The sequence below is a fragment of the Chroicocephalus ridibundus genome, chromosome 1 (genome assembly GCF_963924245.1).
Source record: "Chroicocephalus ridibundus chromosome 1, bChrRid1.1, whole genome shotgun sequence".
Lineage (NCBI taxonomy): Eukaryota > Metazoa > Chordata > Aves > Charadriiformes > Laridae > Chroicocephalus > Chroicocephalus ridibundus.
Genome location: NC_086284.1, coordinates 34,517,790 through 34,534,876, shown reverse-complemented (window position 1 = coordinate 34,534,876; position 17,087 = coordinate 34,517,790).

Here is a 17,087-nt window from a genome sequence, read left to right as displayed (position 1 = left end):
ATTTTATAGCAAGCAAGCAAGATGAAGAGGAAAAACCGATGTCTAGGTCCCAAGTGGAAGTATTATGTTGCTTTGTGTACCAGAAGATTGCTCTTAGCCTTCAGGTGTATCCCTTAAAGATGCGTTACTCATTTTGCTGTGTTTAATAGTCAACAGCAGCTTTCATTCTAAGCATCTTTTGGCTTTGTAACCTTATCCACAGAAAAATGATCTTAATTTTCTTACTGTACCACTGCATGAAAAAGAAGTGCATAGAATGATTTAAAACTCTTTTGTTACCATTAGAGTAGCTGTAGCTATAACTGATCTACATGCTTTTCTTCTATAGTTCCATTCTCCGTTGTTTATTTCTTCTTTTCTTTTGTCTCACCTTCTTTTGCCATTTCCTCTGTACTTTTCCTGTGTCTCATTTTCTTTCTGATGCATCCTGCATAATTTTCATGGCACTTGCTCAGCACTGTACCTATTGCCAAAGTGTAATTCAACCCAAGTTATGTCAGCACCATACAAAGTAGTTGTCAGATGCGGAAAATGGGAGAAGGTGCCTCTTGCTTTTGGTAAGGAACTGGAGATTTAGTATTTCATGGTTTCTGGGAATTTGCCTGCTGATCTAAACTTTGTCCCTTGGTGGGCCTGAACCAGCAGTTTAGTCTCCTGGCTGAACAAGCCAGAAGAAGCTTCACCCAAACTCCCATGTGGGGTCCTCTGACAGGATTTATGTTTCTGCCTTCATGGAGAACAAATCCCTGGCAGCTGGCATGAGGAAACGGTTTTCTAAGCTGCATTTATATAAATGGTTTGTAGGCTTCACCCAACTGCCTGCTGCAGGCTTCCATTGGAGAGGTGCTATCTGGATAAGCAAGCTCCTCCGTGGAGATAGATAGTAGATTTCAGGTATGGACTTTAACATCTCAGAATAAATATATTTAGCGAGAGGGTGGACCAGGAATAATTGATTAGAGATTTGGGAGTAATTCTAGCTAGATACATTCTGCTTTAAATGAACCTTAATCTTAAGCAAATGCTCTGTGTAAATCAACTAAATATTCCATTCCTTTTTCCATGACCTTGAAAGAATTGGTATTATTGTTCCCTTTCCTGTTCTGTCATCTAGAAAACCTGTTGAATGTCAGTATTCACAGTGAACTTGCTTGGTACCTGAAAATGTTATGCTGTGATGTGGCTGCATTTAGAAGATGTGATAAGAAGTATCCCATGTTGTTGTAGCAATGAGGTACAAATTTTGTCTGATACTTTGTTACATTTTGAGGTTCTTTGTTACCATATGTGGAAGAAGTTTAATTATCAAATCAAACAGATTATGTCACTTAATTATCCATTGCTGCAAGTGTGACCAAGATAGAAACTGTCAATGACAGAGATGGAAATACTGGAACCATCATCACAAGCAAACAGTGCTGGGAGTTCTCTTTCTTGGTACTATAAAAAAACAATTACTGATTTTTCATGTTCTTGCCAGCAATACCCTTATGTAGGTGTAGAGAAAAGTATTTATAGATTATTTTTTTTCTTTTAGCTGAAAAGTTTACAGTATGTAAATTCCTCAGCTATATAAATCATCTCCAAAGCATCCAAATCAATGGAGCTACTCCCCACTTTACCAGCTGAGAGTGAGATCCTCAAATGACACCACACGCCCCCCCCTTGTTGTAGTCAACTTATCTACACTTTGCCTAGGGCTTATTAAGAGAACTATTTGCTAACACTGTTCTGATTTTGCTGACTTTTTGAGAGGGAAAAGTGTAGTCTTGTCAGGTTGTTTTTAGTAGACAATCAGGCCTTGCCACATACTAAAAAGATTCTTGGTTCCTGGTCACCATTGGTGAAATCACCTTTGCTGTGCTGCATCTGTTCTTCTTTTGAGGCGAGCTACCCAAATTATTTTGAATTACTTAAAAGTACTTAAATACCACAGCATTGTCCCAACCTTATGAGGGCCTGTTCAGTTTTTGCATGTTGCAGAGAGCTCCATGCTAGCCTTGGGTGGGCTGATACATCCACGCAGTAAGATGCAGCTACGTGCAGGGACACGGTCCGGGTCTGCAGGGTGGCCAAGTCCACGCAGCTCTGCCTCTCAGCTCATGTACAATAATGCACTGACGTGGTTGTGCTGCTGGAGCAGGCTGACTTTAGTTATTCCTAGAGTCTCTCCACTGCTGCCTGAGGTCTGAAACGCCTTATTACACAGTATAACCGTCTTCTAAGTTTATATAGCATCTAAACACAATGATCTCTGCAGCTTTGCTAAGGGTTCCAATAAGGGAAATAAAGATTTGTCGTATTGCAATTTTTTTTTTTGTTTATAGGAGAACTGAAAGACCTGATGCTTTGCTGAGGTTGGGGTTCTGTTCCTGAAAATCCACCATGTTCAGAAACTCTAGAATTGTGGGTCACTGTGTGTTGGTCTGCTGTGCAGCAGTGAAGATCTGGGTGTAAAGAAATTGCAAGATCAATATGCAGAATCATGGCAAACGTCAATAGCAAAATGGGAACTGGGGAGTGGCCTCATTTCAGCATAAGTATTCTGGTGTTCCAGATATTTCTTGGCCACCATTAAAAATTAGTCTGAAATTTTCCAATGAAATTGAATTACAAAAGTAGTCAACACTTTCAATTTTCTTTTAAATGTCTTAACTTTTATTTTGCAAAATAATTTTTTAACTTATCTAAGGCTCATTTCCTATGAAATGTCAGCTTATTTATTAAAGCAGATTCATAAAAGAATTAAATAATAATATCTTCCTAAGTCATCGAGACGTTTCCATTTGCTCAATACAAAACAAACCTAAATGTTATTGACATCATTGCTTTCTTTCGGAAACAAGAAATATTTTTCAGCATCTTAGAACCGTGTGAGATATGAAAACAAGTTTTCATGCAACTCTACGGTGTCTTGCTTTTGTTCTTAAAGATGTAATTGCAAACTCCAGCAAAAGCACTATTTAACTGTTATATAGAATCATAGAAGCATATAGGTTGGAAAAGACCTTGAAGATCATGGAGTCCAACCGTAAACGTAATGCTGCCAAGTCCACCACCATGTCCGTAAGCACTACATCTACACGTCTTTTAAATACCTCCAGGGATGGTGACTCAACCACTTTCCTGGACAGCCCGTTCCAATGCTTGACAACCCTTTCAGGGAAGAAATTTTCCTAATGTCCAATCTGAACCTCCCCTGGTGCAACTTGAGGCTGTTTCCTCTCATCCTATTGCTTGTTACTTAGGAGAAGAGACTGACCTCCACCTCGCTACAACCTCCTTTCAGGTAGTTGTAGAGTGCGATAAGGTCTCCCCTCAGCCTCCTTTTCTCCAGACTAAACAACCCCAGTTCCCTCAGACGCTCTTCATGAGACTTGTTCTCCAGACCCCTCACCAGCTTCGTTGCCCTTCTCTGGACTCACTCCAGCACCTCAATGTCTTGTAGTGAGGGGCCCAAAACTGAACACAGTATTTGAGGTGCAGCCTCACCAGTGCTGAGTACAGGGGGACAATCACTTCCCTAGTCCTGCTGGCCATGCTATTTTTGATACAGGCCAGAATGGTATTGGCCTTCTTGGCCACCTGGGCACACTGCTGGCTCATATTCAGACCAAGACACCCAGGTCCTTTTCTGACGGGCAGCTCTCCAGCCATGCTTCCTCAAGCCTGTAGCGCTGCATGGGGTTGTTGTGACCCAAGTGCAGGACCTGGCATTTGGTCATGTTGAACCTCATACCATTGGCCTTGGCCTGTCGATCCAGCCTGTCCTGATCCCTTCCTACCCTCAAGGAGGTCGAAACTCCCACCCAACCTGGTGTCGTCTGCAAACTTACTGAGGGCGCACTTGATCCCCTCCTCCAGGTCATTGATAAAGACATTAAACAGAACCGTCCCCAATACTCAGCCCTGGGGAATACCACTTGTGACCGGCCACCAACTGGATTTAACTCCATTCACCACCACTTTTTGGGCCAGGCCATCCAGCCAGTTTTCTACCCAGTGAAGAGTACTCCTGTCCAAGCCATGAGCAGCCATAGTTTGTTGTTGTTAGAGAAACACCACCCTAAATTTGCCCTGCTTTTAAGATTTTATGATCCCATCAGCAGATTAGAACCAAAGCAGCCCGTCAACTGTCTTGTCCTTGGAGGAGTCCAAGACAGCTATCCGTCGGAATGGGGAATGTGACCGAATAGCCAAACTCCCCCTTGTACAAAGGGCCCAGGAGCTGCAGCTTCCAGAGCACTCTCTGGAGAGGGGAGGAAGGCCAGAGATGCACACCTTCTCCAGAGGCACTGCCTGCCAGCCTCCTGTCTAGGCCCACCAAGGACTACCAATGCCATCATCTCACTTAAGCCAAAACAGGACAAATTTCCAGGGTTCAGCTCCTGCTTCAGATGATACTCCTAGAAACAGAAGTGCTGTGAATTGAAAAAGGGAAGGGCTTGCACGTGAAGCAGAGTCACCACAATTTACACAGCTCGGTAAATGTTTTGTCAAGATATTTCTTCTCAGGGTTATCATATTGCTTACAAGACAAAGTGCTTCTGGTTTTGCTTCTAAATCCTCAAAAGCAGTTATTTAAAATCAGAAGGAATTGTTGCAGCTGTTTGCCAAATTAGTGAACTATGTTCATATGAGGAACAGATACTTGAGAGCTCTTATCTGTTGTTCATGAATTACACAGTTTGAAACAATTAATCGGCACAACAAATTTGAACTCCATGACAAAATCCCTCAAGTATCTAAGATTGTCCTCTTCATACTGCATCTCTTGAATGTTTCACAAATACCAACGAGAACATCTGCAATGGATTTTCATTTTTGCTGGAAATATTTTTCATCTTTATAACTGCATTTTTTAGATTTTTCTTTACATCCAGAAGAATTTTCATTTTGGTTTTTAATTTTAATGAAATATAGATGATGCTCTTTGACTACAGTCATTTACTACTGCCCTGGGAAATACTTAGCACTGAAGCATTGTTTTTCTTGCAAAAAAGATTCCAGGAATCTAAGAAAATTCTGAACTCTGGTGCAGTACATAAATCCTGCTTCATGATAATAGTCTTCATTATTTACATTCATGTACCTATTTATTATGGCTTAGAATTTACTGTATTGTATTGTAGCCCTTAGATTTAGATTTTATATGACTGCAGGCAATTTAATAGGTAGTGCATGTTATGTAAATATACTTTACTGTGTATTTGTCATAAGCCAAGTCTGGCATACAAGGAACTAGATGCTAGATTATATATATTAATGTGTATTTGAGATTATATGCAACATTAGTTAAATATTACCTCAGCGTCTATGTAGTTTGAGGTGGTGTGTGTAACAATAACTGCATACTTTCCAGAGGAGCCATGATAATGCAGAAGCAGTGTTCTCCTAGCAGAGTATGTATAAAATTTCCTAGGTTAGAAATGAAAGAAAGAGTTTAATAAACGAGAAACAAAATTTAAAAGAATTTCACCACCTGGGCTCCGGAGGTGGTTTGGATTACACCTTTGGATGGTTTGGATCCTCTCTAGAGGATAAGCATAGTCCAGAACTTGACTAGGCTGCCTGAGCTAGTATATCCAGTATGCATTAGGAAGGTTAAAAAGGGAAGTCTAACACAGTTTGAACAACATGGGAGGGTGGGATAAAAAGAGAATGCAAGCCCAAAATGACAGAGCTTGGAGGCAGCCACAGAACTGGGCCGCTTATTTCATCACACAATTAGGAAAGCAGCCTGGACCAGAGCACTGAGAAGAGAGAAGACCTTGCTGCTCTCAATGATTGCAGATGTAGAGCTTGTGTGTCGGTGTCTGTGCTCTGTTACATGTTGGTTCCCTGATCATCTACATTGCAAAAAATGTTCATTCATCCCCAGTTTTTCTTGGTGTGAGCAAACAGCTTCCTCTACAACAGAACTCCGCTGTAGTGCTGTGGCTGCTTCATTGCAGGGGCCCAACTTAGTAAGCAGCATGGACAAAATTGCACATGATTTGTCCCTCTCTTCAATATTAATTGAATGCTTTAGGGCTTGTCAGCCTCTACCCTCCTGTATGCTATTGTACACACTACAAAGACACCTGTATGGTAGGCTTCAAGAAGTGTCCTCACTTTATTTCCGAATCTGCAATCTGAAAAAAAAAAAAACAAAAAAACCAACAAACCTTGCAAAATAATAATTACGTATGAAAGCAGAGAGGACACTCATGGCTCAGTGCTATGCAGTGTGGGTGCAGTCTGCTCTCAGGCAGGTAAGCAGTCAGTGTGCATATGCCACTCGGTATCACACGAGCTGTGTCCGGGGATTGTTCCTTGAGTGGATAAATTTAGCAGAAAGTCCAGTTCTGGACTGTGTCCACCTTTGAAAAAAAGAAAACAGGTTATTTGGATTTGATGGAAGGGAGTAAGAATGACAGTAAAGGATTCGGGGGCAAGGGGCAAGGTGGGCTGGGCTTTGAGATGCTAATATGGCCTTCAGGCATGTCTTTGGCACTGCCTGAACTGACGCCACTCACAGGGGAATCAAACTGTGTATTTCTGGTTTTGTTTCATGATAAATCTGTGAACCCTGAGGAATTGTTCTTAAGGATGTTACTTTTTGGCATTTAAATCAAAAAGCTGAGGGATTTCTTTATGCAGCTGATCCATTTTTTATGTATCTTTTAGGCCTACTTTTTGTTTCAGCTTCCAGACCTGACCCCTTTAAAGGATACCTTGGTCTACCTTAACTTGTGATTCAATAATTTACTCTTCTTTCCTACAAAGGTATGTGCTGCTTATTTTCCATGACTTCACTAAAATGACATAAGGCTGAAATTTTATGGTTTAGATATAAAAAATAACTTTCACGGAGTCATGATTTGATCAGTCAAGCAAACGGCATAGCATAGATACTTAAAAGAAATGAAAAATAGTAATTTGCAATATTCAACTTATTTTCCCTTTTTGTTATTTGGAATTTAGTAAGAATCATGGGAAGAATCAGAGAAGTCTTCAGGGCTGCCCTCCCAGGGTCCTGTCTGCTCACACGGGTGTTCCTGCCCCTTATCCACCATCATCCCCCAGAACTGAGCAACCCATAGCTACGACTCCCAGTGGTCTCGGTGTGCCCGACTCACTTAAGGTATCCAGAAATGATCTGCAGCAGCTAAAAACCTGCAGTTACTGGGAAAACCTAAATTAGAGCAGGCTTAATGTGAAAAAAATTACTAGGAATGAGTAAGTACTAAAATCTAGAAGAGCTTTAGTGAACACACGTAGACTATACACATTGGAAACACTTGCACTTTGAGCAAATTCCAGCAGATGTGTTCATCTTAGGGCACTGTGGACATTTCCCTGCTCCTTGTTTTTGAAAGCACTGCCCATGACAGCACACACACTGCCGTACTACCTGATACAGTGGTAGCTCCACCGTTCCATGGTCTCTCCCCTGTTCAGGCCCAGGGCTGTGTCTATGCCTTGCAAAGGGTGTCCTTGGACAACTTACAGTTGTAGATGCAGGCTGGAAGGGAGCTCTGGAGGTCATAGAATCATAGAATTGCCTAGGTTGGAAGGGACCTTTCCGATCATCTAGTCCAACCATCAACCTACCACTGACAAAAACCATCACTAATCTAAACTATATCTCTAAGCAGATATATATATCTCTAAGGTCCTCTAGTCCAAAGCCCCACTCAGAGCAGCACCAGTTTAGACCTTCAGATGTCTCCCTCGGGAGCACAGGGCTCTTGAGCTAAGGAGCTAAAACAGTATTTTTCAAACTTTTCTAAAATGTGATCCTCCCCCTCCCTGCCTTTCTGACTCACCATCTGTACGCAGCCAACTGTATAAGACTTTAAGAAGTCAGATGAGTAATTTAAATGAAGGTGCTCCTAATAGTCAACCCCCCCTTTTGAAAACTTTCACTACTCCTCTTGTGGTTTTGATCCATGATTTGAAAAACACTGCTCTTTCAAAAGAAGGTAATATTATCAGGTTGGCTTTTGGGGGGGTCTTTTTTAAATGCTGACCAAACAAAATATTTTTCTGATTTCCTTTTGTATGACTTTAGCAACAACACTCTTTAAGCAGACATTACAGAAATGGAGAACTTAATCTCAGAGAGTTAGGATCCAACACCAGGAAAAAAACCAAGGCTTATAAAGGGAAATGCTGGACAGTCTTTCCAGCCAACGGCACTAGCAGCTCTGCTTTGCAGTTCCCAGTCGCAGTGTTGTGATACAGTAAGTGATTGGCAATTGTGTCTCACACTGGATCTGCAGTAATGCTTACAGTAGTTAGCTATTATCTGTGTATACAGTACTTGTACTAGCTAATATTACAATATTTATTTCTCAGTTCTTCCAGTGTAGTTTACGTCCTGGTGTTCTGGAGCAACCCCATCAGAGAAATCCCTAATGGCATTCACACAGTGAAGTTACTGAAGAAATTTACAGTTTCCTTCAATTTGCAGTTTCCTTCAATCCTATCACATCTTCCGTCTGGGTACGATATTTTTTTATTAACTGAGAGGCTTGCAGCATTTATGAGCGCAAACAAGGATTTCTATCTTGACCTACATTATAATAATTCACTAATTTCCATTCTAGCCATGCAGTTAACCCAAACAAAAAAGACTTTCTCACAGTAGTAGAAGACAGAAGTACTGAAAGTTAATTGTAATGCTTGCTAAAATATCTTGCTATATTTAATCTTCACTACATGAATGTATTAGTCAGCTGTGGCTCATTTTCAGGAAACAGACACTCTAGCTGAAAACATTTTGAGAAAGAATGGTCTTGTGGCTTCCATTCTTAGCTCTGCTATCTGCCTTTGTGTAGCAGTAAAAATAGGTAGCATTTTAAAACTTAATCAATACATTGCTCTGAGACATGCTGACTATGCTGCAGCATGCTTGGAGTCTAACGGAGATGAGCCAGGGGCTCTTGAGGTAATAGGAGCCAACAGGAAAACACCAGCGAAATACCTCAGAGGAATTAAGGTATGTTCCTCTGAGAAGGTGACACGGCCGACAGCCCAGCTGAAGTGCCTCTACACCAGTGCCTGCAGCATCGACAACAAACAGGAGGAGCTGGAAGCCACCGTGCTGCCAGAAAGCCATGACCTAGTTGCCATTGCTGAAACCTGGTGGGATGAATCCTATGACTGGAGTGCAGCTATCAGCAGCTACAGACAAAGGCTATGGCTACAGAAGGGACAGGTCAGGAAGGAGGGGCAAAGGCATCGCCCTCTACATCAAGAAATGGATAAGAGTGTGAAGAGCAGGTTGAAAGCCAGCGGGTAAGAATTAGATACTGAAGCACAAAGGGAACCTTGTAGTTGGTGTCTACTGCAGGCCACCAATCAAGGGGAGCCTATTGATGAAGCCTTCTTACTTCAGCTACAGGAGGCATCACGCTCACAGGCTGTCGTCCTGCTCGGAGACTTCAACCACCCCAACACCTGCTGGAAAAGCAGCACGGTGAGATGTAGGCAATCCAGGAAACTCCTGGAGTGCCTCTTAATCCAGGTAATAGACAGCCCCACCAGAAGTCACCAATGCAAGTGAGCTAATTGATGACGTCAAGACTAGAGGCAGCCTGGGCTGCAGTGATCATGCACTGGTCGAGTCCTGAGGAGTATGGGGCAGGCGAAGAGTAAAGTCAGGACTCTGAATTTTAGGAAAGCAAACTTCCAGCTGTTCAAGGAGTTAGTCAATAGGACCCCCTGGGAAACTGCCCTCAGGGACAAGGGAGCAGAACAGAGCTGGCAGATCTTTAAGGACACTTTCCTTAGAGTGCAGGAGCTCTCAATCCCCAGGTGTAAGAAATCAGGAAAGAAGGGCAAGAGACCAGCATGGCTGAGTCGAGACCTGCTGGTCAAACCAAAAGGCAAGAAAGAGATGCACAGGCAGTGGAGTCAAGGACAGGTATCCCGGGAAGAGTACAGGGACACTGCCCAGTTGTGTAGAGATGGGGTCAGGAAGGCCAAGGTGCAGCTGGAGCTGAACTTGGCAAGGGATGCAAAGAATAATAAGAAGGGCTTTTACGGCTACATCAGCCAGAAAAGAAAGGTCAAAGAAAGCTTACTTCCCCCGTTAAGCAAGACTGGCAAACTGGTAATAATGGATGAGGAGAAGGCTGAGGTACTCAGCAACTTTTTTGCCTCAGTCTTCACTGGCAACCTCTCTCCCCATACCTCTCTAATGGATGGACTGCAAGGCTGGGACTGGGGGAGCAAAGTCCCTTCTGCTGTAAGAGAAGATGACTTTATCAGTTTCATGACCACCTGAGAAACCTGATCATACAAAAGTCTATGGACCTGACGAGATGCATCCCAGAGTCCTGAGGGAATTGGCTGATGTTATTGCCAAGCCACTTGCCACAATATTTGAAAAGTCATGGCAGTCAGGTGAAGTCCCCGGTGACTGGAAAAAGGGAAAACTTGCACCCATTTTTAAAAAGGCTAGAAAAGAGGACTCTGGAAACTACCACCTTGTCAGCCTCACCTCTGTGCCTGGGAAGATCATGGAACAGATCCTCCTTGAAGCTATGCTAAGGCACATGGAGGACAGGGAGGTGATTTGAGACAGCCAGCATGGCTTCACCAAGGGCAAGTCCTGCCTGAACAACCTAGTGGCCTTCTATGGTGGAGTGACTACGTCAGTGGACAAGGGAAGAGCTATGGATGTCATCTATCTGGACTTCTGTAAAGCTTTTGACATGGTCCCCCACAACATCCTTCTCTCTAAATTGGAGAGAGATGGATTTGATGGATGGACTGTTTGGTGGATAAGGAATTGGTTGGATGGTCACATCCAGAGGGGAGTGGTCAACAGCTCAATGTCCAGATGGAGATCGGTGACAAGCGGTGTCCGTCAGGGGTCCATATTGGACCAGTACTGTTCAAAATCTTCATCAATGACACAGACAGTAGGATCGAGTACACCCTCAGCAATTTTGCGGACAACAACAAGCTGAGTGGTGCAGTTGACACACCTGAGTGATGGAATACCATCCAGAGGGACCTGGACAAGCTCAACAAGTGGGCCTGTGTGAACCTCATGAGGTTCAACAAGGTTAAATGCAGGGTCCTGCATCTGGGGTGGAGCAACCCTCGGTATCAATAGAGGCTGTGAATGAAGGGATTGAGATCAGCCCTGCCAAGAAGGACTTGGGGGTACTGGTGGATGAAAAGCTGGACGTGAGCTGACAATGTGCGCTCGCAGCCCAGAAGGCCAACCGTATCCTGGGCTGCATTAAAAGAAGGGTGGCCTACAGGTCGAGGGAGGTGATTCTGCCCCGCCACTCTGCAGGGAGAGCAGACACTCTCACTAGAGTGAAACCCCACCTGGAGTACTGCATCCACCTCTGGAGCCTTCAGCACAGGAGAGACATGGATCTGTTGGAGCGGGTCCAGAGGAGGGTCACAAAAGTGATCCGAGGGCTGGAGCACCTGTGCTATGAGGACAGTCTGAGAGAGTTGGGTTGTTCAGCCTGGAGAAGAGAAGGCTCTGGGGAGACCTTATTGCAGCCTTTCAGTACTTAAAGGGGACCTACAGGAAAGATAGGGACAAACTTTTTAGCAGGGCCTATTGCGATAGGACAAGCAGTAAACTAGAAGAGGATAGATTTAGACTAGATACAAGGAAGAAATTTTTTACAGTAAGGGTGGTGAGACATTGGCACAGGTTGCCCAGGGAGGTGATAGATGCCCCATCCCTGGAAACATTCAAGGTCAAGTTGGAAGGGACTCTGAGCAACCTGATCTGGTTGAAGATGTCCCTGCTCATTGCAGGGGGGTTGGACTAGATGACCTTTAAAGATCCCTTCCCACTCAAACTATTCTATGACTCTATGCTTCTATGCTTCTGTCCTTCTATACTTCTATGATTAAAATACAACTGTCCAGTGGAGATTCTAGTGTACGGAAACAAAAGTCCCTTTATAGAGTGTTTTGGAATGCTAAGACCCACCTTCATCCCCTGGCTTTAGATCTTTAATTGAGGTACCCATCTCAACATCCACACTTGAGTGCAGAGAATACCTCTAGAGGTCATCTCAGCTCATTTAAGAGCTGAAACATAGTTTTGAATACTGAAAAGAGGCTAAGCAATCCTATGTTTTCATACTAGGTAAAAAAAGAGGTCTACACACTGTGCAGCACTTAGGAATGGTCTAAGCTGCAGGGTCAGACTAGGTAACCTCCAGAGGTTCCCCTTAGCCTGAATTATTCTGACTCCGTGATTTTCTGTCATTTGTGTTTCTAATTCATCATTCTGTTTTCTTTTATTGTAGGTTGTTTTCATTAGAAGTTCTCCGGTATCTGGGCCGTGTCTATAATGATACTAGCTTTATTCCTAATGACATCAAGAACCTCGGGTATATAAGCAACATAAAATAAAACCACAGATGGTGTGGGCCATACTTAGTTATTAATTGTGTCAGCGAATACATCGGGAAGATGCACTGCACCCTTCTTAATCCTGTCCTATATGAGAGGCTCATTTAAACAAAACCAGTGAATGACAACTGTATACCTGAAATAGCTGTGGGTAGAGCCAGCCGCTATTTGCAAGCGTCTTGATGATAGCTGTAAGTCGAATATCCCCATGCAAAATACAATCATTCTCTCATTTGGCCCATGTAAGTGCACATACACTTGATTTGCATCATGAGGAAAGAGAAAATGTATTTCTAAACCATGTGTAGTTGTTTTCAAGCAGTGTGGAGCGCTGGTGAGATAATTATTAAAATGCAGCTCTGCGGAACCCACCCAGTAGAAACTGTAGAAGAGGAATTATTCATACATGAGACTGTGTTGCTCTTTGTTGCCCTTAATGTTGATGTTCTCTGCTTACATGTCGAATGCATTTGGATACACCCGTCCTTGTCTTTCAAGACAGCCCAGGTATTTAAATTATAATTAGAAAAGTATTGTATGTAAAGTTGTGCCTAGTACGTAAAGTGCACTGTAAGAAACACACAGAATTTTTTGCATACATGCTATCCTGGTTTACTAATTAGTCAAATGGGAATTAGGACATTATATAACCATGCTCAAGGTAGGATATGGTGTGAAGAGCCTATAAATGCCTGGTCATCCGTAAAATTACAGAAAGCTCGAACGTTTGAACATTGAAGGGAAACAGCTCTCTGCTTTGCTATCATCTGGGGTTTTGAATCTTCCACTAAAACCCCTCAGAATAGAAAATAACTCCATACAGCCCTTGGTATGGAATGAAAAGATTCAGAAGCTCACTCATCTGGCTGCCCTTTGCTTCTCCAGAAAAAACCTAAAGGAAAAATACACAGACATCACAGAAGATATTAAAAAATACTGGATGCACAAGTAATACAAAAATATGTCCTGTTCCCTTGCCCCCCAGAGGAGTATTGTGTGCAAGAAATACACATAGTTGCCCCCTAATCAATAATTCTACAAGCATTAGGAAAGTGGAAGTTCATACTTGGTCCACTCTTTCACATGAAATTAATGTTGATCAAAGGTATCCGATTATATAATGCGGGGTATAGAATGCTTTCCATGCAGGTATGCTCAATTCAAATTTTGATTATAGTTGAGTGAATGTGAAACTATATTTACAGAAGATTTATTAGGCATGCAAATACTTTCTTCTATTTAATGTTCCTAGGATTTCACACTGCCACTTGTCCTCCAGACAAAATGTGTGTTGCAGCTTCATATTGTGGTTGTGTGTCAAGCCGGTCTGTTCAGAAGGGAGATGGACCTGAAGCTTACAGCTGAGACAAAAATGATGTCAGCTCCATTTCTGGGAATCGCAGAACCATTTTCTTCCCTCCCTCTCCACCCCACTCCACTGTACAGTATATCTTTCTGGTTTTGACGTGGCTGCCTCCTCCTTGCCCATGGGAGCCATGCAGATTGTGCATTAAGGCTAGAGTAATTACTTCTTTGCAATAGCGTGAGCCTTTGCTAAAATGGAGCGGCGGGAGCTTAAACACCTTCTCCGGCGATGAACCATAGTCATTTGGAGGCCATCTAATTTCTTTAATTTGCATTTCGGAGTGAGGAAGTTGAGCTGCTGTGAGTGTGTATATAGTCTGAGAAGGATGACACACAGGTTTTGACGCAGTTTCTTCTCTGTTGTTGTTTTACCGTCTGTGATTGCTGCAGTGGACCTGGGGATGGTAGACGACTCTGTCTCACCCAACTTTACACGAGCATATTTAGATTTGGAAGGCTTCCCTTTTACTTCCATGCCTGCGCATCCTCATGCCATAGAACCATGCCATGTCTCAGATGGAGGCTTGACTCCCGTACTGCGTGGAAAGTGATCTGGATTACAGCAGAGGAACCGCAAATGGGATAAAAGAGTTCGGAAATACAAGATCTCATGTCATGTTATTCTGTTGGACAACGTGGAACTCAGCTGGAGTGATGGGATCACTTACTGTGTACTGTTGCCATATCTTTCTTAAGGTGCTCTCAGCTCTGAATCATCTGTTTCACACCAATGAATATATATTTGAATCAAAATGAAAGGCAGACTCAGCCCTATGTAAAAATCAATGAAGTTACATGCTGACCCTGTGTTTCCTCCAGTGATACCTGGCAAGGGATCAGGTTCTTCCCCACTGCTAGCAATATGTCATTTTACATCATAATGCTTTAAAAAAACAGATAACTTTATTCCTGGACTGCAAATTACATCTAGGACAGATTTGTCAAAACTGCAACATTTTTGCAAGCTATAGGAGGTCTTGTAAATACATTTTGGTATTTCTTTTAAATACATTTTTTTTTACTGTAGGAAAAAAAATAATATTTTTTAATGAGCTCCAGTCTCCAAATCTGAAATGTCTGATGTTTTTCTAAACATAAAAAAAACCAAACCAAAAATCCCTTGCCTAAGTGACTTGATGATGAAGACAGCCTGCAGCAGAACTGGGATCAGAGCTCCAACTTCTTCCGACCACAGTACTGTTCAGTAAGGGCTTAGTTGATGCTTTGTGTCGTTTCCCACATTGTATCGGTGCAAGTGGTACAATACAAAAAAATAGCAAAACTCAACTACCATTTTAAAAAACAAAACTCAAAACCCCAACCCCCTGATTTTATTATCATTCACTTAACAAGACAGATGCAGAAGTGCAACAGATTTTTCATATCTTTTGATTAAATGACAAAAATCCAGCATTTTTTCATGGCTACACTTCAAGGGGTTTGTTCTCATCTCTGTAATAACCATTGTACTTGTGCCTGCTCCAAGGCGAGCATTTTTTAAGTTCAAGGATTTTTATCACAGATCTGTAATGGACTTTAGACCCTGATGCGCTGAATTCAATGCCTGAGTATTCCTTGACTTTGGAACACCCACCGCTACAACCTGGACCAAAGAGGGGAAAGGGACTGTTGCTTTATCTTGCTAGTGTGGCCCCATGGGACTTGCCCAAAACTTGTGTTTTTCACGACCTTCAGCTGGAAGTGCCTTGGATTTTTTGAGTGTCTTAAGAGCCATTCAATATTGCGTGACTTGAGTTTGGAAAGCCTGGTAATGGCTTTTCATAGAAGTTGTACACACACCACCATAAAGACAGTCGGGACACAGACTTAAGAGGGAAAAGCTAATGGAGAGATGAAAATCTGATGACACAGGCCTTCTTTGTACCCAAGCACTCCTGTGCAGAGATGGACACCTTTCCAGTGATGAGAACACAGAATTTGTCCAATTATTATTTGTCCCAAAATAATTGCTGGATAAATTGCATCAGTAACATCAAGGGCAGAGCCCAACACATGGGCCTTCTGCTCGTATGAGCGCTTGGCCACAGAGGTAGACGCCTTCTGCTGACTTCTCACTCTGACCCCATGAATCTTGCATGCCTGATGGCAGCTATGTAGCTGTAGTAGTCCCTGTTTCCCTCACCATCACCCCTTCTGCTTTCCACCGCACATCGCTTTATTCCTATTGACTTGTGGCCAGTGAGCTCTGCTGCAATATGGCTACAAAGGAGTTGAAACGACCTCAGCCAAAGGAGGAATGCTTTTCACCTCCTGGTAAGCGCTCCAACCTCTGCACAGCTGTGCACAGTTTCCCTTCTCCCCTCCTCCTCCTTAGCAAGGTCAAGCGAACTCGGTGTTGTCTTTGTGTGGTTCCCACAGAACGGTAACCCATCCAAGGCTGTGCAGCTATGAGTCTTCGAGTGCCTCCAGGAGCCGCAAGGAGAACTGAGGTGCCTGCGGACAAAGGCCAAACCAAGGACGCAGCGAGGCTTCACTCTGTTTGCTCAACGCACCTGAAGCCTGGTTTCTGTGCAAATGAGGGATGAAAGTGCCTCTTTCTCGACTTGCTATACTAATTATTGTAAAAAAAACTCAAACCGCTTTGTCTCTGCTGGGATTTTCACAGGATTCAGTTCAGCTGAACGTTCTCTCCATCCAAGTACCCAGTGACAGGCTGCCAGAAATGGGGATCAGCCGCGGTGTGGAAGGGGAGCGAAGCTAGAGAAATTTAAATGCAGAAGCAGAAATGGATGTAGGAGAAAGAGAACCGAAAGAGGGAATTCAGAGGTTTGGTAGAACTCATGGGCATTACAGTGAAGGGGGAACATCTGAAGGAGTTTATGCAAATGATGATAAGCATTATTCAAACACAGAAAATAGGGAAATGTGTCACTTGCATACAGATTGACGTTTGCTAAGTTTTAAATCTTCACATATAGAGTAGAAAATTGATTTAGACTCCACAGCAGTTTCAATGCCTACCGTAGAGCAAGTGGTCTGAACAACCATCCCGTGATTTTGAGAGGAGCAGGAAGGGAACAGCTCCATGATACAGAAGGAAGGGAGATTTTTATTTCTCTTTAAAGTTGTTTGGGACTGATGTAGTCCAGAGGATTTGTGCATGCTGAAGAGCCCGTGGCTGAAATTCAAAATAATTTCAAAGCATCACCAAATCCAGGAACTAGCAAGATCTCCAGTAAACTTACCAGCAGCCTTTGGGTTTCTCTCACCTGTTTTCCTGGCTGCTTATGGCAAGGAAAACAATCTCTGGCACTGCAGAGTACGGTAGGTGCTTCTGCAAGGAGGGAACACGGACACACATGATCTCCTGTGCT